The 26,599-nt window shown below is 43.4% G+C and overlaps 1 protein-coding gene across 4 annotated transcripts in view; it reads left to right on the top strand.

The window, feature by feature from the left end:
* kdm6ba (lysine (K)-specific demethylase 6B, a) overlaps nt 1-26,599 on the top strand; it is an 89,026-nt gene that overhangs the window by 29,072 nt on the left and 33,355 nt on the right. For 2 of the 4 annotated variants that reach the window (XM_035149679.2, XM_035149678.2), the window contains exon 4: nt 2,808-2,870. The gene's annotated coding sequence lies outside the window, so the exon portion shown is untranslated. Of the gene's footprint in view, nt 1-2,807; nt 2,871-12,268; nt 12,965-26,599 lie in introns of those variants that run through there. The other 2 variants (XM_035149677.2, XM_035149681.2) reach the window with 2 other exon arrangements.

The following is a 26,599-nucleotide window of genomic DNA, read 5'->3' as shown; positions in this document are numbered from 1 at the left end:
AAAGGTTTTACTTTAGGTTTGGTTGCTCAAGTATGATCGAAATGCCTCTTTGCAAGGTTGCATGTGTAGAGTCCACATATATCCCTACTAGTGTTCCATTCCTTGACCACAGAAACAGACCACAAGTTTGAAATGACATGTCATCTTAAAATAGCTAAACTCACTCACCCTTCCCTCAATGAAGCCCCACTCTGTCCAGATGACCACCCCACCCCCCTCGATCACTGATCTCTCCACCACGTCATGAAATGCAAGCTACTCCCATTGTACATTCCACTCAGAGGAATGAGCCAACTCCCCTGTAAATTAGAGAGCAAGGGTCTGGTCATTGTTTTCTCCCAAAGAAAAGAGAGCAAGCAAACAGGAACGAAGCAGCCTCCAACTAGTGGTTAGCTGGCATTACTGGTGAGGGGACCAGAGGGAAGCTGCTGCTGCTGTGTCACCAGGTTGGAGTGCCTCAAGGCTCCGTCCCAGGGCCCCTCTGTGAACTCTCTTTTCTCCTTCTCTCCCTCTCTCTCTCTCTCTGTTGTGACTGTTTGCATGTGAGTCTGTATGTGTGCCCTTGTGTGGGCCCTCAGGCTGTTGTCAAGCAGATCATGGTAGCTGCTGCGAGTCAGCTCAGCTGTCTGTGTCTACCTACATACCTCTATTCCCTAAAAAGAGGGAGAGAGAAGAAAGCAATGAGGGAGACAGGGGATGGGAGGAGGGGGTTACAACAGAGAAATGGAGCGAGCGCATTCCTCGACGTGCACAAAACATGTCCGCAGGGGGAACTGCAAGCCCAGCAAGATTCACAGACTCCTAGAGTCTTAATATAAGACTCTCCTCCTCCCGCTTCCCCTTCCTTGTTTTCCTCCCTCCCCTCCTCCCCCTCTCCTTGGCCCTGGAGTGGTTTAGGCGAAGGGATAATCGGTGGAGGAATTCCAAAAGGCAGGAATCCAGGGATTATCCAAAGAGAAAAATGGTGGATGATGGAATATTTTAGGGTTTACCTGAAATGATTGCCTGGGTTTTGCACTCTAAGGTTTGAATTTGTGACAGAATGACAGATTTGAGTTTAATTGACATAACAATGCAACAACGGCCTAAATTGGATTATTTTACGTGTGTGTGTGTGAGTGAGGCCATATGCAATGATTGTCAACATTAAGCCCATCTGTCTGCAGTGGTGATCTCCCAGACAGAGTGGGAATATTCAGGATTTTTCTCACCTTTTCTTCTAAAAACAGTTACAATTTCCCTCACTGCGAGCTAGCAACTCAACAAAATCACGACTGTTTGCTGTCCTGGCTCCTAAATGGTGGAACAAGTTTCCCATTGACATCAGGACAGCAGAAAGTCTGCACATCTTCCGTGTATGGTTAAATACCCGATGTGCTTCTAGACTGACTTCTTTGAATTTTGAATAGAAAGTCACAGCCCTGTTGTCAAGTAACTGTAGCTGATAGCCGTGTGCAGCCAGTAAGAATTAAGTTAGTTTAGCTTTAGTCAAGATAGGTATCAGTAATTTGATACCAAGTTTCACCAATTACAAATGCTTGTGTTCAACTCAACTTCAACTCGGCAGCCAATCTCGTCTCATCTGGGTCAGTCCAAATATGATAATGAAGTAATGAATTATGCCTTAATAGCTAACAGATATCCAATTAGAGCTGAAATGTCAGTATTTAGTGCTTTGTTACAATACTAAACAATTCATTGGTTGACAACATAATTAACAGATTAATTGACAAGTAAAACAGTTACTTACTTTTCTAATTAAATCAAACTGAGACTAAAATAACCCACTACATATTGTAGTCAAATTCATCCATCTGTACTTTCCTCAGCAATGAATTTGAGTCTGTTGTATCTTCAACATTCTCATAATCCCTTTGACCTTCTTTATATTCCACAAAAACAGCCAACCTGTATTATAAATAGAGGTTGGTAGTAGGATGGTGTAAGATATTGTTAAATTATCCGTGTGAGGCTGTGTTATTGTAAACAAGCTGCATCTTTGGGGCTTAGCTCCTCCTGTCCTATTTAGCTGGTCGATAAACAGGCTTTAAGTATGGTGATGTCTGATATTGCGCCTTCTTACATCATGTTGGTATCTTGTTTATGTATTTTGTGTGGCAGTGTGTTATTTTTGCGTGTCTGTCAATATTTCTCCAAGTGTGTGTGTGTGTGTTGTGTCTAGTTTTGGATGACAGAGGATATAATAACAGTGGGTGCATGTCTTGCCTGGCAGCTGTAATCACTCTGTGAGGTTGGTCAGTACATAGCGTTCTGTTTGTGTGTGTGTGTGTGTGTGTGTGTGTGTGTGTGTGTGTGTGTGTGTGTGTGTGTGTGTGTGTGTGTGTGTGTGTGTGTGTGTGTGTGTGTGTGTGTGTGTGTGTGTGTGTGCATGTTTCATATGTACGGGGATATTTACATCAGATTTTATGTATTTTTAAAAACGTCTTCCCATATATCCTCCTATGTTATCCTCTCGTGTTTGTTGTTGATTTATACTCTGGCTGTGTTTTACTGTGTATGTGTTTGTAATTGTCGTAGATGTACATTTGTTGCAGTGGGGTTGAATCACACATTCATGCCTGAACAAATCCTGCTTCAATATCAGTTTTTTTTAGATTTTGAGCTGTTGGACAAAAGATTTTTACTCAATTGATGATATAGTTCTGCAAATTGCATAATGTGTGTAGTTTCATACATTTGTGAGTCAGTTGGCTTCTCACTTCTACCCTACATCGCTAAAAGTATGTGGGTAATGTTTTTTTGTATGTGTTTATTATTTCTTATTTCTGTGGTATACTTTTTTCCAGGTGCAGACGATATTTGGCCCAACCAGTACAGTCAGCACTTATGAGTGTGCACAGTGGTGGCAGGTAAGAAGAACAAGCGTGTATGTGCACGCATGTGTGTGTGTGCGAGTGTGTTTGTCTGTTTCTAGCCTAATAGATTATCGATGCACTGCTGAGTTGGTTGGCTACAGCAGACAGTGGAAATGGGCCTAGATTCCCCCGAGGAAACAAGATATCTCAAACACACACATTCACACACAAACACAGCTAACACACACATACTTCTACATACACAGGCACAAAAAACCTCTAATGCGCTGGACTTTATCGCACATTTTACATACACACTCACATGCACACACACTTTTGTACAATTAGACACACCGCACACCTGCTGTGTTTTTAGAGGAAGCTGAGCTCCATTCTGCCGGTATCTGAAGATGAAAGGGGGAGAGCGGAGACAGACAGACAGGAGGAAGAGGAGGAGACCACGATAAGGAAGCAGAGGAGGAGAGAGAGGGAGACAGGCAGGGAGGTAGAGGACAAAGAAAGAGACCAGATAAAGAGGAAGAGGAGGAGCAGATGAGCAGAGTGATAGGCAGCGCTTCATGCTTCAGCCTCTCCTCCATTCATCTCCCTCACTCTCCTTTGTGAACAGATGGGTGGAGGTATCATACTGTAATGCAAGTCAGAACAGGGAAAAGGGACAGACAGACAAATACATACAGTACATTTAAAATGGCAGTCACAAATGGATGCACACACACACACATTTTCGCTCCAGCAGGCAATACTTTGTGTCCCTTGTTCCTCTCTGTCTCCTCACCTTCACCACACTCTCATATTTGCATATGACAGATCACTGTGTGTGTGTGTGTGTGTGTGTGTGTGTGTGTGTGTGTGTGTGTGTGTGTGTGTGTGTGTGTGTGTGTGTGTGTGTGTGTGTGTGTGTGTGTGTGTGTGTGTGTGTGTGTGTGTGTGTGTGTTTCTGTGCGCAGCAGCCATGAACTAGTCAGGTCAGACAGGTTCTACAATCTTGTTCCCACAGACAATGCAACAAATCTGAACTGAGACCAGTGATGTTTCCTATTCCTGGACAGAGACACACACACAGAGGGGGTGGGAGCGAGAGGCTGCAGGCAGATGATGAATCAGATGAACAGAGGGAAGAAAGAGATAAGGCGGGGTACAGAAAAAGGAGGCTGAGAGGGAGGAGGAAAAGAAGGCATCAAACTTGTGAGCCCCGTGGGTCTTTGCACAGGGAGTTGGGGGGGAAATAGAAGCATGGTGGAGAATTCAAATGTCTCAGTGCCAGTGAGTTCACCAGCAGCCTGTGCTGGATCCATCGCTCAACATACATGCACTGCATGCCTGTGTGATGAAATTTGTGTCATGTGGCGTTACATTGTTAAAGCTACTATGGGGAGCGTTGTGCGTAGGCAACTTCAAATGACACAGGAAAGACAACAGTTTGACATTTAAGAGCTTCAGCACCTTGACATTTTGTAGACACACGCAAACAGCACACAGTACAGAAAAAAAACAACAACAATTATAGTGAACTTCACGTGCAGTTGAATGTTTTACAAATGGTTAATGACTTAATTTATCAATAAATAGCTGAATAGAAATCACACAGTATAGGATAAAAAGGTTATATTGATTAGCGATTAAGATTTTCTGATTATCAATAGCGGTCCCAATAATGTGAATCATTAAACTTTAAGGTGAAGACAAGTTTTAAGGTTAGGCAAAGGTTAGCATTATGTCAAGATCAGGATAAGGGTCATGGTTTGGCAAGAAGTAGTTATGGTTACGGTTAGAGTAAGTCTCCAGGAAATTAATGTAAGTCCTCCAGTCTGCATTTCAAAGTGTCCCTGGGTTAGACACTAAACCCTAAATTGCCCCTGACTGCTGTTCCCTCAGTGTTTGATGTGAGATGGAGAAGCACTATTTATAGAAGTGCTGTATCAATTTGTGTGTGAATGGTTGAATGTGACTTTGAGAAGTCGTTAAGATTTGAGAGGTGATATTTAAATGAAGTCCATTTACCAAAAACAATCCCCGTAGGGATAGTTTGACATTTTTGGAAAAACACTTGATACACAGCTTGATACAGACATGATGTCCGGACATTTTCCTGAAATTTTCCAGGACATTTCAGGGGCCCTTTCCAATCTGCCCTCGAGTAAAATGTCTAGGTGAGTCCATGTGAGAAAGTAGCAGGAAAAATCCGGAAAATCCACAGCGGGTGGGCGTATTGATGATGTTTTTAACACACGACAGAGGCAAAACTGAAAAATATCTCAGGCTCACCCAGACTCCACCCCTCACCTGAAGGTTTTAATGAAACTTGTCTGACTAGGACAATCTCCTACTGTGCTCTTCGCATGTGAAGAGCCAACTCGGAAGATGTCCAGGCCCAGTTTTCTGGACATATTCCCAAATTCATGTTTTGAAAACCGCTTTATTGACTTTCTTGGCTATGGATGAGAGGATCGATTCTGCTCTTTCAGGGGAACTGACATCGTAAAGTCTTGTCATCATTGTGAGTTTTCCAGGCAACCAGCGGAGACTTGAGGAAGTTAGTGCCCCAGGCAAAGAACTGGTGCAGCACAACAGCCCAGATGTTCCAGTAAATGATCACACAGTGCCGTCTCCAATCAGCTTTTTAATTTCAGTGCATCAACCTCAGTTTATCTCTCCCCAGTCTTTCTCCATGAAGAACCAACAGCAGAAGGGGAAGGAGAGAGGGGATGATATTTGATGGAGGGAGAGAAGGAGGAAGGGGGGTGTTAGAAGAGACAGTGCCTAAACCAGTGTTAATTGAACACAGCTGTACCTCGTTAAACATTAATTGACAATTAATCAGCTCTCACACTCACACACACATACACACACACACACACTCACACACACACACCTTCAGTTATATCTTTTAAAAGAGAGAGAGAGAGAGAGAGAGAGAGAGAGAGAGAGAGAGAGAGAGAGAGAGGGGAATAAAGTAAATTATTCACGGTAGCACAAGGAAAGCCTGTTCTAGCTCAGCCTCCCTCTCACTTTCTCTTTCCCCCATCTTTTTAGTGTTCCTCTCCCTCTCCGTGCTCCATTCAGCCCATTAATCTAGTTTTCTGCCTTTATCTCCGCTTCCTTCCCCTCATCCATTCTGTAGTTCATCCAAAGACAGAGAGTGAGGAAGTGAAAGAAAGATGTCACAACAAGGAAGGAAATGCCAGAGGGGAAAAGAAGGGATGGAGGATGGGGAGGAGAAAGGAGAGGCCCTGATGCTGTATGAAGTGAGGCAGGAGGAACAGGAATATTAGTGAACACATTGCGTGTCTCCTCACATAAGTTCGACTATAACTTGAACCTGCTGGTAACATGACATTGACAATCATCCATGCAGTTTTCTCAGGTTAGTCATTGCACACAATAGGAAAACATAAAATCAAAGTACGACAAAGAAAGAGATTAGTGCAATAGTGTAGATAAAATCAACATCTGGCAAAGAGAGAACAGACCTAGCTCAGTTAACGGCTAATTCTCACCTGGTTAAAAGTCACATCTGCCCACCTCTGCTCTCTATGATCAACCTTATTATGTTTTGATTCAACCTAAACCACAATTTGATGATTTAGACACATGTCCCTGCTTTTCTTATCAGAGAACTCAATGAGCAAATACACAGACTTAGAGGGATTTCACACCTTAAGTCCAGACATCCTGACTTTTCAAACTAGTCTGAACCAAATTAACAGATGTGAAAGGTTCCTCGGACCAGCAGACCAAAGTTTTGTCTGGCAGAAAGGGGTTGTCTGAGTCCGGATCAAACTGAACCATGTTTATTTGGATAGTTCAGAATTGGCATTAAACAATAGTAGAAGAAAAAGAAGCAGCCCACAGGATTGCTCGCATTCTTTGCCTCATTTTGCTGATAGTAATACCATAATTATATTACCGTGGCAACGGAATAAACCAAGTGAACTGGCTCATTTGTTTTCTTTTGTTTTTTTTAAATATATTTGATGCGCTTTGTCCAAAGTTTTTTAATACGATAGCCAAATTGGCATCACGCCGATGTCAGACGTATGCTCATATAAAGACTAATCAATGTCAAGTATACGTAGACAGGACATGCATAAGTCATACAAGTCTTGAGTTCACTCCCTAAATTACAATGTGAAACCAAAGCTAACTGAATCAAATGTGAACAACATAACAACTTGGTTCAGACTTTCGGGTGTGAAAACTCCCATAATCAGTTAATGCTGCCTGCTAACAAGGAAAATAATAACTCCTGCCCGGCTGAACCTAAGTCAAATCACCATTTTATCACACAGTCATGTGATGACTAATATCAACACCTGTTCTGTGTTCTTGAAAATCAATGGAAAGTTCTATTGTTAATTTTTCTGTGACACAGACCAGTCATGTCTTAATTGGCTTGTGTCCTTTTTCCAGAAACCGCATTCAAAGTGTTGTACACCACCACCTCAGTTTGGCCATCCACAAGGGTTCTGGTGATGTTTGACCATCCCACAAGCACTTTTTGGGTTGAAGCTGCACCCTCCAGTTTTGGAGTGTGTGGATGATTGAGAGCCAAACTTGAGAAAAGATGTGTATTATTAGATTTAGCCAGCGAGTGTGGATGTTCCTCTCAGAGCAACCTGTGAATGCTGCTGTAGTGTATATCCATGTGGCCACAGGCACTTTCTGTTCCTACTGTAGTGTTTGAAGAGTTGCACCGTGTTTGCAGTAAACCCAGTCTTTCCTGCAGATCCGTTGTGTTGGGCTGTTCTGCCCAGTGCCTCTGGCTCTTATATAACAGTACAGATTATAGCAACTAGTATAACCTGCAGTGCACTCACTGACACACATTCTTTGTCTCCCGTGTTCCCTCGATCTGTCACTATCTTCTCTGCCCTGCTCGCACAATTAAACGCTCTCTTTAATGCTTTGTTTCCCTCGCTCTCTTTTCTTTATCCATTGCTTCTTTCTCTCTCTCTTCTCTCTTTATCTGTCACTTTGGCTGCATCCCAAAATTCCCAGCTATTATTCACCCTCTCTGCGTTTCAACCTCTTTTTCTCTCTTTTTCACTGTCCCCTCTATCTGTCACATCTATCTGCCCTCATCTAAGTCTCTCTTTCCCTCTCTCTCTGTCTGGGCTCCAGCTCAAATATTACAAATGCTATTGCATGCTGGCTAGAGGCCAAATCAGCAAGGCAATAAATCAATACAGTGAGAGAATTATGTAACGTCCCACCATATTGACTGGCCTTCTCTCCTCCTCCTCCCTGGGAGGTTTCCTCTTCCGCTCCTTGCTCTCTGTTATCGACTCACTTTGTTTTACTTCCCTTTGTTTGCTTTTTACCCCTATTTAACCAGACAAATTCTCAAAGACTTATTTACAGCATTGGCCTCAGAGATAGTTTTGGGGTGAAGACAGAGTACACATAAGCTGCTTTCAGACATGCACTGAACTCGGGAGATTCTCCACACTTTCTCCGGAGAAGGTGCATGTGTAAACGCAAATGTCCGAGTGAGAGCCTCTGGATTGTCTGTGGACTTTCTCTACCTGGCCGCCGAGTATAAAGTCTGTACAAAGTCAGGAGAATCCGATCTGAGATCACAGCGGGGGATCCCCGACTGGATGTTGTCAAGAAAACATCCAGTCGGGGATCCTGTGATATTTGCAGCAGGATTAATACATTACTTCCTGCCTTTGCCTGCTGCATGTGGCTGCACCACCTCTCGCCTGAATAATGTGGAGGGTTTGTTGTGGTTGTGAACGTGTCTGTGCAGAGAACCTCCCGCTGCATTGTGCAGATGTGAAAAGCAAACTGCGAGTAAAGTCTGGACCCAATTCTCCGAACTTTATCCACAGGTCATTTCTGGCGACAGCTGTAGTGGACAAGGTTCCATAAAATTGCTCTTTTTAAAAACAAATCCACAATCGGCAGTAGGTTCGTCACCCATGGTTTAAAAAGAGACCATGTTGTGATTTTATTTGCAGTATATTATTAGGCACTCTGTGTGTGTGTGCTTGTAATTGTAATTACAGTGCAATTACAGTTCAGCCAGAGCCCCAAACAGCAGATTAGAAATGAAACATGCAAAAACCCTTGTTTGATGTATATGCTTGAGTGGTGGAGTCGTTGGTAATCTGCTGTTAGATTGTGAGTTCACACCTCACCTGGAGCAAAACATTGGTTGCCCAGTGGTGACTCAGTGAGGAAACATTTTTCGAGGCTTGAATCTTGGCGTTGACCTTTCTGTGTGAAGTTAGGGAGAAGGTGTTTCTGCTTCTGTGTCCTAGCAATAGTTTGCTGATTATAAAATTGTATCAGCTAAATCCTGGATAGTACTTTCGCACTTTCAAGTCTATAGTAATCTAGCTGTTCACATGCAGTCGGTGTCGGTGGGACGTTGATAAAGTTGAGTCATAGCAGTAATGTAAACATTCAGTGTTGGTTTATTGTTTCAGTTCCTTGTTGGTGCTGACCACACTCCAGTGATAGTGGATATACTTCCCTGCTTAACCACTCAGGGTTTGTTTGATGCACCAGTCTGCAAATGCAACTGCACAACAAATGGCTTATGTATGAGATATAAAGCTAGAAAGCTTTCCCCTGCATATTTCATACAAAGTAATGTTTATACATGTATCTTGGGAGAGGTCTGGAGTCAATACATATAACAATTTCAAGCAATACTCACTGAAATAACTTTGAGCACTTGTATTGATTATGTCTAAGTTTTGGCATAGTTTCATGTACAACAAACATAAAGGCCTACACCCCTTTTTACTATTAATTTAGCACACCTTTATAGTGGTTGAGGGGCAATAGTTATTTCTGTGTGTGTCTATAAACAGTGGGGTCACAGTTTCAGCTGCAGTTGTGTAGTTCTTTCTCTCACATGAGAACTTGACTTAGGTCTGTGTACACATCACCTGAAAGGAAGTATTTTGCTTCACAATGTTGGTTGTACAGTATAAAGAGCACAATGTGGACAAAAAAGCAACAACAATGGTTATGGTGACAGTATTTTTGATCATGGACTACTACATACATATATAAAACTAATTAGAGGTGGTTGTGTGTGTAAGTTTCTATTGCATCTGGTCTCCTCTCATTCCAAACAGCTTAATGCATGCACACACAGGCACACATGTTGAATGCAACATCTGTATCTAAGCTCTGTGCATGCACCAGAAGCTGAAATGAAATTATGCTCTTTGAGCTGGCAGAAATATTCAGCAACTGGCACATACTCATCTGCAGATTTTCTGGAAAGTCTTCAGTGTTACCTCCAGTGTTTCTCTGTTACCTTTCTGTTCTGGTCATACAGTCGGGAGCCATGTCTCCTGGTGCCCTGGCTTCTGTATAGAGCGAGGGAGGGAGACGGGGGGGGGGAGTAGTCTATAGGAGTCACTGAGTGCAGTAATAGTGCCTATATTTCCTCCAGCCTATGCCCTGGTCAGAGAGTGCAGCGGCTCTATGCTGTATTTTCCATACCGTCACCCCTAACCCTCCCTCTCTTTCTCCTTCCTGGCTTTCCGACTGTACTTTTTCTCTCCTCTCTGGAATTTCATCTTCCTGCACGTGGCTGACACTCAAGAGGGCATGCCTTGTGTGTGTGTGTGTGTGTGTGTGTGTGTGTGTGTGTGTGTGTGTGTGTGTGTGTGTGTGTGTGTGTGTGTGTGTGTGTGTGTGTGTGTGTGTGTGAGAGAGAGAGAAAGAGAAACATGCCAACAAGTGGGCATTACTTGTTCCACTGTCGCAGCCTGTAAGCTCTGTAGAACTCAAACAAAGTTACTGTGCTCACAGTTAATGCACTTTGTACTGACATATTCAATAATCTACACAGAAGTGAAATATGTACTGGACAAAAGATTAACTGTTTTGAAACATAATCTTAGACTTTCTAAATGTTATTTTGATTCGATTAGGTTGCTCGATCAATTGTTTTTAGGTTTGACACTAAAGACCCTTTCACACTAGACAAAAACCCACACGCCCCCAACATCTGGCGCTTGTCTTCACTGGGACAGGGTACAATTGGCATTTACTCCCGGGTCAAATGAGTCTGCAGTAGTCACGGGTATTTATCATCTCCAGCTCCAATCGACACTGACGGAAACACAAACACCCTAGTGGACATGCCAATTTTCACCCTGTTTCCAGCGCAATGCTATGACATGCATCAAAGTTCTGGATCTCGGTGTGTAAATGATCAATTATCAATTATGTGAATTATTTGGGTTTCTTTTACTGTCAAAGGAAACAATGAGAGATTTTGTTCTTTGCAACATTGGTATGACAGTGAGGTGAGACAGCTTCTCCTGATCTGAAAAGACCTATGTTTTACAAAATATCTCAGTCCAGGCGAGAACATAAAAATGACTATTAGTGCTCAAACAAACTTGCCAGACCAGTAGGTAGCCATAGAGTCTAGATCAGTGATGTGTCAAATACCAGAGAACAATGCTGTGATGTCATCGTTTCCCAAATGTTCCATTTTACGTGTACACACAGAAACTGGAGTTTTTGAACATCAACACATTGGCAAAAAATCTAACATAAAACATAACGTAAAACGCTGTTCGCAAAAAGTTTGTTTTGCTAAATTCTTGCATTATTGTGGGCATGTCATTGTATGACAGTTTTATTAATAATAGACTAACTTCCTGGTTACTTGTACACATTCTGTGTTTTATTTTCAGGTATACAAACTGGTTCAGATAATCTCGCTAAACCTTTAAGCTTGGTTTCTGATCATGTGACTTCTTGCACTGTAATGATCCTTTAAGGTAAAACGGGTCTTAGAGTTTAGAAAGAGGAAACAGCAGTAAAGCAGCCATCTAATCTCATCTAATTGATTTGCAACAGAAATTAGATGTAGTAAATCCATTATGCTGTCAGAAGTCAGTAAATGGAGACATAAAGTTAGTAACTGTTCCAGTGGTCAAGTTGCACCAGATTTGTGTGGGAGCCATTGTTCTCGCAGAGCCACATGTTAGCTGCTTTTTACTCGAAAGCCTCATCACTGACTTCACACATCTGTTAATGCGGAGATGTTGCCGTAATAAATTCACATCTGCGAAACGACCCACACTGTAGTCTTATAACCCTGATCGAAGGTTATCTGCATCTCTATCGATTTTTTTTTTAATCATCAGCGTGTGTGTGTGCACTCTAGGTCAAAGCATTTTTCCACCGGGCTTACATCACACTAATGAAGAAGAGATATCGAGGTAGAGAGCGAACACAGAGGCTCCTTCTGCTCTCCAATCCCATCTGTTTGACACACAGAGGGAGGGAGGCGAAGGATGGAGAGAGGGAGGGAGGGAGGGAGGAGAGAGGGAGGAGTGGTAGACGAATGAAAACGAGGCCAGATCAGGCTGAGGGAGGGGTGGGGGAGTGGGTGGAAAGGGGGGAGGTGCTGTTTAGAGAAAGGCAGGGAGTGAAAAAAAAAAAATCAGAGGGAGGCAGGCTGGGGGGTTGGGCTCTGAGCCTGTGCATGAGTGTATGTGTGTGTGTTGAGAGAGAAAGAGAGAAAGCAGAAGCAAATGTGTGTTGTGTATGTCTGTGTGTGTTTGTGTGCGTGTGTGCGCTCACTCTGTTCCTTTCCTTTCTTTGTTTGACTACTGAGTGGGAAAAAAGCGAGACAGAATATAGAGATAGAGAGAGTGAGGAAGAGGAACAGTCAGAAGAAGAGGATCTAAAACGAGAGTCACTTTTATTTTTTTAGAGAGGGAGAGAAGAGGAAGAAAGACAAAGAGGATTTCTATTTCGGTCCCTTTTTTCTTTTTTTTTCCTTTCCGGCTGCAGAATACGAAAAAAAAAACGTATAAAAATAACAACAACAACAGTGCTGCATGCTTTTGACAACAGTGTCATATTCAGGGGCAGTGTGTGTTTTGTGTGTTGGCTCGGTGCGCGTGTGTGCTGAGGAGGTGGGGGGAGGCAGCCCGTGCAATTTAAAGGGAAAATACAAGGCACACACAAAGCTGGGAGAGCAGGCAGGAAGGCAAGGCAGCAGGAAAGGAAAGGAAAGGAAAGGTGGTGGGAATCTGCTGAGCTGGCTGACTCTTTAACCAACAACCCTCTTTTGGATTTTACTCCACCGAGCCGACCCTGTGTCTCGCTGTGTGCTCAGCCTGAGCCTGGCCACGGTAAGACGAGCTTCCTATCCACAATCTTTCAGCTGTTTCACCGCTACCGCTCTGCAGACAAAAGCAGGAGAAAGTTGCCGTGTGTATGTGTGCAGATGGAGAGGAGCTAAGCTAAAGGCTGAAGCTAAGGCTAAAAGGCGTGAGGAATGCAGCACAAAGGGAGCTTGTGTGCTCCAGCTGGGGCTGTGTGTGAATGTGTGTCTCTTTGTGGACAGTCTTGAATGTTTATGTCACGGGGCTTCCTAAACTTTTGCATGTGAGGGATGCCCCAAAATAGACGAGCACCAGACTACAGAGCCACTTTTAGGACAAAGATTTCTGGATGATTGTGAACTGAAGGTGGAGAGATTGAAAGCGTCTGTCAGAAACCATAAGTATTACACACATACTTCTAGTGCTTTACATGAAAGCAAATATTCTGAATCTAAACTGATTGTCATGTTACTGGGAAACCAAAGAAAACCCTGTCAAGAAAATTGTGGAGGTGGTTCATGTCAGAGCAGGACGATTTAAATGCCCTCGTTGACTCCACAGCAGCTGGTTCCCCCGGCGCAGAAAACAAAACACAAAAGTAGTTCATTTCTACTCCCCTGTTTCTTTCTTTTCTGTTGTCCTATCCTTGTCAATCCTTCATCTTTTCCCCTCCAAGTCTTTTCTGTATTTTTCACCTTCACTTAAATGCCACTTTGCACAAAAGGTCGCTGTCTTTCTTTTCTCCTCATCTGCTTTTCTCTGCTCAGATCTCTTCTCTGTTTTCATCTCTGCATCATGAAATAAGCAGGTGATTGTATTGAACACGGGTCTTGTGACTTTGTCTCCAGAAGCATTAATCAGTGAATACCTAGCTCCTCTGCACTTGTGACGCACGCACACACACACACACACACACAGAGATGCCGGCTCCTATTAGCATCTTACACATTGGACTAGTTAAACACACAAACAAAGTGTGAGTTTTACCGTCCAGTAGTGGTCTGGGGGCTTGTTCTTGTCAGTAGTCTGGTCTGCGGTCAGACCCTGTGTGTGTGTGTGTGTGTGTGTGTGTGTGTGTGTGTGTGTGTGTGTGTGTGCGTGCGTGCGCCTGTGCGTGTGTGTTACTCACATGTGAAGAGCTAATAGGATCCAGCGTTTTGTGTGTGCGTGTGCGCGTGCGCGCGTGCGCGTGCGCGTGTGCATGCTCCTCCCTGAGCGAGTGTGTGAGAAATACAACACTTGTGCCGGCGTCTGCCTGGAGCTAATATTGGTGTCAGTATGCGAGTGTGCACATGCGTGTGTGTCGGTGTCTTTGTGTGTGCGTGGGCCTGTCCTAATTAAGCCCCCTAGTTTTCAAACCAACACAAACATTCCTAAAATAAAAGGCTCACTAGAAAGCCATCTCACGCATACTACTGTAAACCGATCCCAACAGCACTCCTCCACACACACACACACACACTACATACACACACACACACACACACACACACGTGAGCACCCGGCCTGCACATGCGCAAACACACTTCCACACACAAGGCAAAATCACTGTTACTATTCCCTTTTGCCGCCCCTACCCTTCCTGTTACCCCTGGGGAATTTCTCCCTTTCTCTCTCTTCATTAGCTCATTTCCAGCGGAAGTAGAGCGTCTTCTACTCTCTGATATTTCTTCCCTCTTTTCTTTCTTTTTTTTATTCTTCCACCACTTCCTGTCCAGCTGCGATTATCCAATAGTGGTGTGCCAGGCGCGGTTCAGCTGGGGTCGCCTGCTGTGGACTGGAATACATCATAGCTGCAGGCTCGCTCTCTGACATAGCCATGCCCTATTAGGAAATACTGTACACAGGACACAGCCAGTTCTAATACTGTGCTAATCTGTTTATACTGTGCTGCTAGTTCCCATTCTGAATATAGAAGATGCTGTAATACAGGAGAATATGATGGGACATAATACATTACTTTATTGTGTGGCACAATAACATCATCAACATCATCAAAGAGTTCTGTTATATTTGATCAATTAGAATAAGTTGTGGTATAAGATTTACTCTTAAATCATTTTAGGAATAAAGCAACAAATATTGTGGTAGAATATAACTGATTTTACATATATTTCTATAAATATATGAAAATTTGCTTTCCATTATTGTCTAACTGTGTGTGTCATCCCATTTTAGAAAGCTGATTATTGTGTGGTCCACAGTAAACAAACAGAGATGGAACAAAATGTTACACACAAATCCAAGTTTCGCAAAGTGATATATTATCAAAGCTTCTATAAATGTGCAAGACAGATTCCATGGCTTTCCATTCTAGCTGGGATTTTTTGTCTCTGCAGGCCACAGTTTTGCAAAGTCATTAATTGGGGGAGGGGTGACCTGGCCCAGCTGCGAGTGAATGTGTGGGTTTTGCTGATACAGATAAAATATGGGGATGAGGCCTGTGATGACAGTTGATTCTGGAGCTGTCTGTGTAGCAACAAGCCATTTCCTGCATTAAGAGCTATTAGGACGCCACCCAAACCTTCCACCCCCGTCTGTCACCCACCGAGCCCTGTGTTTCTCTACAGATGTGCACGCAAACACACACACACACACACACACACACAGGAGGTAGTGGGGAGAGGGGGTGTGTTTTTGTGATTGAATTTGTATGTGCATGTGTGCTGCTCTCCTCTTTACCCCTCCCCAGCCCTAGGGCAGTCCCCCCATGCCTGAAGGGGGGAGATTGTGCATTCATTGGAATGGAGGCTGAGATGGCAAGGGGGAGGAGGAGGAGGAGGGTGAGGGTGATTGAGTGTGCTGCCTGGAGAAGAAAAAGGGAGACGGAAGAAGAGAGAGAGAGAGAAGACGAGGGGGAGGGGTGTTCTGCCTTGTATTTAAAAACAGTAAAGGGGGAGGAGAAAGAGAGGAGCAGACAGGCAGGAGAAGAGGTTCAGGGGTGGAGGTGAGGGGGAGCTGGCTGGCTGACTGGCGCCATGGCTGGGTTGTGTCTGTGGTGAAAGGGGCTGGAGCTGGGCTAATAACAACTCATGTCAAAGTAATAATTTGAGACACTTTCATGTAAATAAATGTCTGTTAGTTACTCTGATTGATTGAATGTTGTATTCATTCAACCTAGAGCCAGTTCATTGAAGCTCTTAGATCTGCACCTCTGTAGTGTAGTGGAGCTGTGAGATGGGACAAATTACACAGGAAGGAATTAGTAAAACGTTTTTGTTAAAAACTGAGCAAAAAAAGCAAGGAGGAGGGATTGAGACCAAAAAAGAATCTTTGTGTTCTTCATCTCTGGAAGGTGTGTCGATGTCATTTTCTATCATATATAGGAACTGATCGAATTATACATTTATATTCAGATTGCAAGTTACAGCTACAAACAGTGTGTCTAAAGCAAATTATGGTTTGTGTTCAGTTTTTAGTTTGGAACAATACAAGCGTAACTCAACTGTGTCTACGTAGAGGGAGGTACCATTTGGCCTTGTGTTGTCTCCACAGCATTTCCAAGGTTCAGTGTGGTTAATTCAATAGTGCATATACGTCGGGACAAGTTCTAACTGTCCCTGTCGAACAGTCACCTATTCAGAGCATATTTGCCTGAAATTGTGCTAGTTCCTTGAGGATCCTGGCTCTATTGCTAATGGCACAGCACATATTCCGACACATACATAAATACAGTAGCTGCATTTTATTCAGTGGCTTAATGGTCTAGTCTGACTTTATCTATGACTACACACTAGTTTTATAGTCAAAAGCACAGTTTGTTAATGCACAGAGGGATAAGGCTTAGGTGGTTAATTCTATTATGTAGAGTAAAAGGGCTCAGAGAGATTAGCTTTGGCCTTGGAGCTAATTTCCACCATAGAAACTAGAAGTGGCTGTATATGATTAGCAGAGAGTAAGACAAAGAGAGAGATGGAGACATGATGAAAGACAGAGACTCAACAGTGTGGTGGAGGGTCAGATCCACGTGCTGCAGCCTGACTTCCTTATTTATTCAGGTTGGCCTGGATCTGAGCTTCAGACGCACAAGAGAAAGAATAGGTATTAAGAAAAAGAAGTGGAGATGGAGAGATGTCTGGGAGAATGGGGAAAATAGTCATGCTGAGACATTTTGAATACACACACACACACACACACACACACACACACACACACATACTGGCAGAGGTAGTATGCTGAGTGTGCAAATGGCTTCTTTGTGTGATTGGGAAAGAATGGATTTTGTTGATTTAGGGTAATGGCTCCCAGTTGTCTCAGTCAGGAAAAGGCTGTGTCACTACTACCTGGAGGAGACAGGGGATTGGCAAGATGATAGAAGACAAAATCTATAACACACACACACTTTACCACACAGGGATCGTGTGACTAACCTCCGTGCCAGTCAGGTTGTGACTGACTGACACAGGTGTGTGTGTGTGTGTGTGTGTGTGTGTGTGTGTGTGTGTGTGTGTGTGTGTGTGTGTGTGTGTGTGTGTGTGTGTGTGTGTGTGTGTGTGTGTGTGTGTTTGCGTGCAAGAGTCCTCAGTGCAAGGCAAATTTTATCTCAGTTTGGCAAAGGTCAACTGTTTATAGCATCTCTTGCATGTGTGTGAAGGGCTGTAGATTGTTACAGTGTGCTCGCTCTGTACTGAAGGACACGGTGTTCCTTATAGCTCATGATGAAAGCAGAGGGAATGTGGAGTAGAAAGAGAAATGTTTAGTGGGCTAAACACTAGAAAGAGTGTTAAGTTTTATAATTGATAGTCTGTAGACAGTGTGCACATGTTTCTTCTTCATAATTGAAAACCTGTGTGCGACTTTTCCTTGACAGTCTGTGTTTGTTCCTATTTCTCTTCTCAGCACGTCTTTTTTTCCCCCTGTTAATGATGCATGAATATCCCTGAGATGCAGGGGTGTGTTTTCCCCTCTGTTGTCCAGTTTGTATTCATTATTAGCTCGTTGTAATGTTCTTGATGTCTGAACTGAGGCTCATCCTACTGTTGCATTGGGTAGAAGCAGCAGCTTAAGTGCACAAACACAGATTCACATAAACACTCAAGACAGTTGGCTGATGCCCTGTGTCTTTAGTTCACCCTGTAATTACAAACAACAAATGTGCAGTCTCTTGGAACATTGCTGCTCTTGTGTTCTCATTCGTTTTCTCTATATTTGTTTATGTATGGTCTTTCTCATTAAGTAATGTGGCCCTGCCCCCTTCTCATTGTGTGTGCGAATGTGAGCTGTGTCTGCATTAGAGTTCGGGGAATGGGTGTGATAGTGTGTGCATAGACACAGACATTGTGCCCAGACCTCTTTGTGAATGAAAAGGTGAGACTGTCACCAGGTCTGTCAGAGAGCTGGGTTCACCTGCAGGTCTGTGTTAATGTTACAAGACTTAAACACAGTCTTTAGTTGTGCCTTGTCTCACTGGTTTTCCTCCATTGATATTTGTCTATTTACTCCAGGGCTGCTCTTATGAAGACATGCAATTATGTGTTTTCATTAGATGGTAAAGTAAAAAAGTTTATGTAAGTTTAAATCATTGCAACAAAATGTACATTTTATTGTTTTCAATGTCATACATCAGTCTCGTAGTTAAGTTACTAAACCTCCAGTCTGAGTCGAGTCTTGAGTCTTAAGTGTTCAAGTCCTAGTCGAAGATCCCAGGTCGAGTCCAGGAGTCGACTTGTACATTCAGCAGAAACCTAGCAACACAAGCATCCCATTGGGCTGAGGGGATGGAGCGGCCGTCCATTTCTTAAATGTTCAAGGTTCCTTATCAAACAGTAATCATCTTTAACTGCTGCAGCAAACACTCGGCTTGTGGTTGTGTTTATAAATTCAGGGGCAGCATCTTGCGTCACAGCGGTGCGACTAGGCCGTTCCATTTCAAATGCATCAGACAAATACAATCTTCCATTCATGAGCACCATTGTGCGCTGGTGACGAAGCTAATGAGCTAGCTGTCTGGGTGGCGGAGCTGCAGTAACCGCAGTTGTTCAAAGTAGCTCGCGATGCAGCGGTAAGGGCGGGACAAGCTGGTGACACAGGTAGAAAATTCTCCACGTGACTTCCTGAAGTAAAACTATACTCGGCAAACTGAATCACCTTGACATAACACACACACGCAAACAGCGAAAGGAATCATGTGTGTTTGTGTATGATAAAGCAGCGACACACAACTCTACATCTGGTTCGTACACCCGATAGTGCACGTCTGTGGCTGTTCATTAATCACAAATGTAAGACACGCACACACACCACATCCATGACATGCGAGTGACCCCACAGTGACCTTAATCGATCCAGCTGATAGACTTACAGTAATGCATTAAACCGATTATGTTTCTGAGCAGATGGAGAGCTAACAAGAGAGGAAGAGGAGGAAGATGTAGATGTCTGGAGGGTCGAGTTAACTGATCAGAGAGGACAGGGAAATTGTGCTTTGTAGATTATTTGGTTAGACGTCTAATCTCCCATCTTTCTCTTCTACTCTTTCCTTTGAACTGCCCTCTTTCCTCTCTTCCTCTGTTCCTCCCCGTTCTCCTTTCTTTTTTCTAATCTCCCTTTTCTTCCTCTCTTTTACCTGCTCTTGCTTCCTCTGTCAACCGTCTCTTTAACCCAGTTCCACACTGAACCCTGACCTCTCTCACTTGTGTAACGTCTGTGCTTTTGAGTGCGCATGTGTGTCCCACCATGTCTCTCACTCCACTTCTCCTCAATACGTGAGTCACAAGTAACAGCTGAGCCACACAGGAGTCTTTCATTTTTGGTAAGAAAGCTTTGAAATTTGCAAATGAATGACCAGCACAATTTTCTACTCTCTTTTGATTGCATTTTCACATATCTTAAGTGCAACTGTGCTGGTCGTGCATTAGTTTAATTGACAGGTCTATTCAATGTGTGTGTGGACAACAACAGACTGAGAAATCAAAGCAGTGTCTTTCTTTGAGAGTTTACGAGGATATCTGTTTCTCCGCATCAGTGTGTCTGGAGGGCAGCGAGTGCACTGTGACCTTTATGGGTCCGAGTGTGTAAATGTGTAAGTGTGTGTGTGTGTGTTTGCCCCAGACCGGTAACATGATCCGTCTCAAAGAGTCGAGCCCTCCATGGTCTGTCTGCACCCTCCCTCTCCTTCCCTCACACCAGTGTCTCTCCATATCCGTTCACAGACTTCTCTCCTTTCTGTCTTTCCCTTTTCCTGTTCTTTCATCCTCCTCTCCCTCATTCTGTTCACTTCTTCATCTCTTAACCCTAAATTTTAGATCTGTGTCAATCAAATCAAAAAAGAAATACACCTCTTTCTTTCTCTCTGTCACACATACACGCACGCACACACACACACATACACACACACTGTTATAGCTTTGATTGCAAAGATCAGAAGAGTGAGAAAGTGTGTGTTAGGGATCAGTATTGTAATCGATTTCCTCTGTTCCCTTTGTTTGGCCAGTGTTGGAGGTCTGGACGCTGCCTATACTGTACTGTGCTGATACAATATCTTATAGTGTGTGTGTGGTGGGTGGGGTAGGGTGATGGAGGTCATGAGACAGGCTGACTCTCTCCCACAGGACTTCTATCACTTACGTGTTGAATTACAAGCATCACGGTGAGTGTACTTGATCCCCTCTCTGTCAGATAGCCGACACTGCATATTTATTCTTCCTCCCCTCCACTTTCATTCAGCAGAAATATAGAATATCTGCAAAAAGGAAAAACTGAAGCTAAATATGTTCTTGAGGCATTAAAAACACGAGTTAAAGTGGCTTTGGGAGTTGAGTAGCCTTAATAAAAGGCAGTTAAGACAATAAACTCCTACACTTATCAGCTAATGGTTAGATGCTGACATGTGTAGGTGTTGTTAAAATATCGGAGCAGTGTTTGGGCTGCTAAACAGTGTTACAGTCCAAACTGAAGCCCTCTACCCTCTCACCGTCCAGTGCTACAAAATATTCTCTCAGATCTCAGATCAGGCTCAGACCAACTCCAGTCCTCTGGGTCTTTTATTCAAGCTTACTAATCAAACTGGAGCTTAAAACACAGGGCTGAGTGTGCACTGTGTGGTGTTTGTGCAGTGTGTTTGCAGTTTCCTGGAGCCTCATACAGTATGTCTCCGGTATAAGTTGCCATATGGCGGCTGTATTATCCCACAGTGTAAACACAGCTAGCTGCCTCCGGTGGCTGAATAGGTGAACAGCAGTCCTCCAGCAGATACAAAAAGCCCTAATAGGAGGATCACATTCACCGCTAGTGCATTAATATGGCTATTAGGCGCATTGGGATTCATGGTGTGTTATTTGTAAGGCACATTAGTGTCGATGTTAGAGCATGATACCCAGACTATTAGTGATGTTAGGCTGGTGATTTTGAAGTCTCTTAGCGACCCCTCACATTACATTGCTGCTGGTAGTTGTGATTTTTTTTTTTAATGTCTAAAACATTTAGTTCATATTGAAATCAGAACATATACCTAATAAAAAAGTAGTCGTCATTATTGACACTTTTCAACAAATCTGCTACAATACAGTTTTTTTAATATATGTCCATATATATCACAACACTTTAGTTACTTCTCATGTGGTTGGCTGATAAAGCAGAGTAATGCTGATGTGGTCGTCTGAAGCAGAGACACAAAGAGGGAGATAAAAAAGAAAAGAGAGGGCAGGTACTGAACATTGCACATCATAAATAAAATGTCAAACACTGGTGCATGCTAGCCAGTGCTCAGGGTAGCGTGAAATCTGCTCTCGCCCCCTCCTTTCTTATCTTCCCTCCCGATCACACTCCCTCTCTTGCTCTTTGTGCGTGTGCATGTGTGTGTACGTATGCGTGTGTGCGTCTGTGTGAGCGCACAGGGTAATTGAGGTGTGTGACCTTGCTGTAGGCCTGGCAGGTGTGAAAAGAGGGATGGAGGGAGGCAGGGGATGAGATGAATGGGAGGGGGTGTGTGAAGGGATAGACGGATGGATGGAAGGCTGTGCTGTTATATGTTGGCACACTGATAGCCTGCCTGCATGCATATATGTATGGTAATGTTTGACATTCTGTGGTGAAAAGAAATACAAGCTTGTGTGTGTGTGTGTGTGTGGGTGTGTGGGTGGAAACATTTGTCTGCTGTAAGGTCTCGTGCGTGGGTGTGTGTGCTATTCAGTGGCATATATCATTTTCTATATGTGCGTCTGAATCTAATTCACATTAAATGGTTGCATGTAGCATTTTTATACATCACTGTCAAATTGTGTTGTCAGTATGAATACTAAATACTATACCAGTGAACGTAATTGATTTTATTATTCTTATTTCATAGAATTTCTACTACTACCATGAATACTATATTTCCAATCCACACTGTTTCTTCCTGCCTCACACATGACGATGAATGTTGTCATTCTGCCGTCTGTTCTTCCCCAGCGATTTTCTGAAGCTTCACAGAAGAAAATGACCATGTTAGAGGCATGATTTCCTTTGACTCCATTCCCTGCTGCTATTAAGAGATAAAATTAATATCTACCTGTGCAGCGCCCCCCTTCTGTCTTCTGCTGTAAAGCAACCCAGTAAAATTCCTGCGAAATCTGACCTGTTGACACACATTGTAAAGCTCATAGACTGTTAAATGCCAATATTCACATTCTCTACAGCAGTCACAGATAGCATGACACGTGGTAGTGTTCATACTAAATTGTCTACATGTGGTCTACATGTATGGACATGGTCTTCACGTGAGCAGTGTACAGTCTGTGGACAATATCAGACTTGCAGATTACTTTTTTAACTGTGCAGATGCTGAAAGTATCTTTTAACCAGCTTTTCACTAACTAATTTTTACAATGATGCATTGATGTTACACGTTGCTCCTTTAACATGAAATCTTCTCCACACTGTGCCTCAGTCTCTCCATAATGGTGTGGAAACAGAGCAGAGAGTCAGCAAGCTCTCATACACCCATCCTCTCTTCCTCTTCTTCTTCTCCTCTATCCTTCCATACCCTCCTCCTCTCCTCCATTACCCCTCTGTTCTCTGCACAGTAGCAAAGTGCATCTGTGTCATGTCACTGGGTTCTGGCGTCCCAGAGTAACCCCCTCTCATAACAGTGCAATCTCTCTCTCTCTCTCTCTCTCTCTCTCTCTCTCTCTCTCTCTCTGTGTGTGTGTGCGTGTCCTTTTGTGGCATAGACTGTCATCCCCGATCTCTTCATCTGCTCTCCCTCCACCTCATTCCTCACTTCCGCCTGCTTCGCCTTTTTTCCGTCATCCTCTTTTTCTCTTTAATTAATGTGTGTCAGGCTTTTTAATTTCTCTCCCTCTCTCTCACCCCATCATACAGCACTAACAAACATACACATCTCTGCTGCTTCCGTCTTCCTCATGAAGCGCACCCAAACACAAAACTGTGCATACTTTAATAGATCCAAGCTCCTGAGCTGGCTGCAGCATGCATAATCTATCTGCTCATGCAGAATGTGAACAGTGCACTTTTTTTGCACTTGAAGCTGTGTGTGTGTGTGTGTGTGTGTGTGTGTGTGTGTGTGTGTGTGTGTGTGTGTGTGTGTGTGTGTGTGTGTGTGTGTGTGTGTGTGTGTGTGTGTGTGTGTGTGTGTGTGTGTGTGTGTGTGTGTGTGTGTGAGGCCCCAGGCTCCACCCTCCAGAGAGACAGAAAGACAGGTGTGGACCAGATTGAGTTCCACCTCATTTCCTCTGCCCAGTGCAGCTGGTCAAGGACACACAATTGCACAAACACACACACACAGGCATGTCTTCAACACATGGTTATGAACACATTTAAAACACAAGGACAGAGACGGGCATACTGCACATGCCTCAAACAAAGACAGTACAAGATGTAGAGGGATCAAATGCAGCATTCGCATAAACTGTATGTGTGTGTGTCTGTCTGCATAATAGTGTGTGTCCATAAGACTGCACTGGAATTTATATGTAGTAGGATTAAAGCAATAATTACAGCATGATTGACAGTGTATTTCCGTGGCGATGCTGACAGATGGGCAAATGGTGTAATTCCAAACCTGGCATAACTCAAGTCTCTCCCTTTGAATATTATATTCATACTGTATCTAATAAACACACACATATAGACACACGCACATCACTAAAGTCACCATTACAATATTTATAACAAGCTTTATTTAAATTAAATTATTATTATTACTTTTACTTGACAGTACCCATATCGGCTATCCATTTCTCATCCTGTACTCCCCGCTGACATCAGCAACTTTTATAAGACTCAGGAGAGCAGGTCATTGGCCGTCAAAAGATTCTACAACTCCCAACCATTTTTCCCACATCAGCCAAGGGTAAGGAGTTCAAAGTGTTCTAAAATGATTTCTTTCCACAAAGGTGTCCAATAAATTAAACGTGGTAGAAAGGTTGCAAGATAAAAAATCTTCAGGACACATATTTTCTAATGTGGCTAGGAATGACATGATAAATTATTTTTACCTGTTTAAGATGAGACAGAGGATGTGATATGTTTCCCTTCCCTACCATGAAATAGATTTATGCAGAGCTGCGACACATTGCACTCTCTTCTGCTTTCTGTTTTCCCGCTTGACTTAGTTTCTTTGTGATGGCATTTCCACTTTGATAGATATTACACACTGAAGTGTGACAGGTAAGAATGGGAGTGGATCACCACCGCCACACATATACACGCACACACACGCACACACATGCTCACACACACCCTATTGTCTGTAGTATCTGACCAGTATGTGGGGGTGGGGGGTTCTGTTGTGGCACATACACAATTCAGGAAGTGTGGGGTCACAATGTCTAGATGGGAGCCAGGTGCCTCCCTTCTCCTTTAAACACCCAAACACTGATACAAACACACGCTGTGTTTGTGTGTGTGTGTGGTCCTGTGAAAATGGTATGAGCGACCATGTGGGGATCACGTGTGTCACAGTTGGATAAAGAAGTCTTTGTGAGCAGATGCAGAAGACGCAGCTCAAGTCACACACATCCACTTGCACACCCCCCGACACACACAGTCATCAATATGAACACACTGTACAGCTCTTTCATTTGCTGTGGCTCAGATCACTTTTATTCTTAAACGACTCAACCAGTGTATCTGGTTTCAAATTTGAAATGTCCTTTCAGCCTTTAATATCTAATAGGTATGAAATCATTATGGTTTGGAGCAAACACACACACACCTACACACGCACACACACACACACCCACAAAGCAGTGTAATTATGAAGTCCTGCCCTGACTCACTCCTTTTGGCATGTGACAGTTACTCAAATGGTATTGTGCAATTGGATAGTACAGTCTTGAACCTCTGCACAGGTATGTGGGCTTGGCAGGGCTTGTCTGACCACTCTCCAGCTCTGTATCAGTTACACAGGACAATTGGCCACAGAGAGAGTTTAACACTGTTTTCACGTATGAACTTCACACAATGGCCTGGACTTGCCCTCTCGCACGTGTAGCACACAACTGGTTATTGTCCATGTGTGCCGTGTTCTCACTCACTGGAACTAGTCAGCTGGTTCAGGAGAGGGATGGGAACTGGGTAGGGCATGCAGGAGGCAGAACAGAAACGCCATCAACATAAACACGTGGTCTCTGAGAAATCTCTAGAGCTGTTGTGTTTACACCTCGGCCCAGACAATAAACTGACTTTGTACTTAGGGAGGGTAAAGTCTGTTCAGCGGTTTAACTGATTTGCTTTCACAAATACACCTCCTCCAGGTAATGTTCAGGTTTGTTGTGCATGTGTAAGAAGCTTTCAAGTGCATCCAAGGATAATGCCTACAGCATTTAGCACACTCAAAAAAACAACACACCGTGAGCTCCTTTACAGGTGAGCAAAATACTGTTGTTATGACTCATTATCAGGGTTCTAACACTTACCACCTTCAACAAAGAGATCACTTTCTTTTCCTCATTTTCCAAAGTGTTTGTTTTGTTAGGACACCCCGGGGCACATTTCTCAGACAGCGTATATGTGTGTTTGCATGAGTCAAGCGAGTTTAGGCATGTTAACTGCCGGCTCTTCCTCATTCTACTGTTGTTTTTGGCTGTCAGGAGTGTGTCATTAGAAACAATCTCCTGTTCTCAGACACTTTTGTTTGGCTGACAACAGTGTAACTTTTATGATATATAAACTTGAGCGATCAGCATAGCCAGTGTCACTTCAGGTCTCTCCGCCAGTTGAATGGGACCATCTGGTTATTACAAAGTCATGATGCCGCATTTCTGCCACCCAGTCTGTTAAAGCGGGTGTTTTTTGATCTATACAGCCAGATGTGAGTTTTAAGATTTCCTCTCTAAGCAGTCAAAGGACAGTTTCGATTAAAAAGTGTAATGATAAATAAACACCTGGAACATCCATAAAGTAAAATTTGCTGTAACAAAGTTCAGGAGTTTGTTTTTTTGCAATTGGTTATGGTAGATGCTGTTTTTAGGGGTGGAATGGACGACTCAGAGTTTGATGAGTAAGTTTTATTTTGGATTGACGTCACAAGACTGTGCTGGCGTCGGCTGCTGTGGCTCTAAACTCAGCTGTGAGGGGCGTACACTGCTAGGCTGCTGTGGTTTGTTTGTGCGTGCATGTTTGTGCGTGTGTGTGTGGGGGAGAGAGAGAGAGAGAGAGAGAGAGAGAAAAGACAGCGAAGGTAAAATCAGCGAATGGCAAGTGTTAATGGGTCTAATT

This window comes from Hippoglossus stenolepis, chromosome 23 (assembly GCF_022539355.2).
Source record: "Hippoglossus stenolepis isolate QCI-W04-F060 chromosome 23, HSTE1.2, whole genome shotgun sequence".
Classification (NCBI taxonomy): domain Eukaryota; kingdom Metazoa; phylum Chordata; class Actinopteri; order Pleuronectiformes; family Pleuronectidae; genus Hippoglossus; species Hippoglossus stenolepis.
Note: the sequence above shows the minus strand (reverse complement) of the source record. Positions and strands in the feature narration are given on the sequence as shown.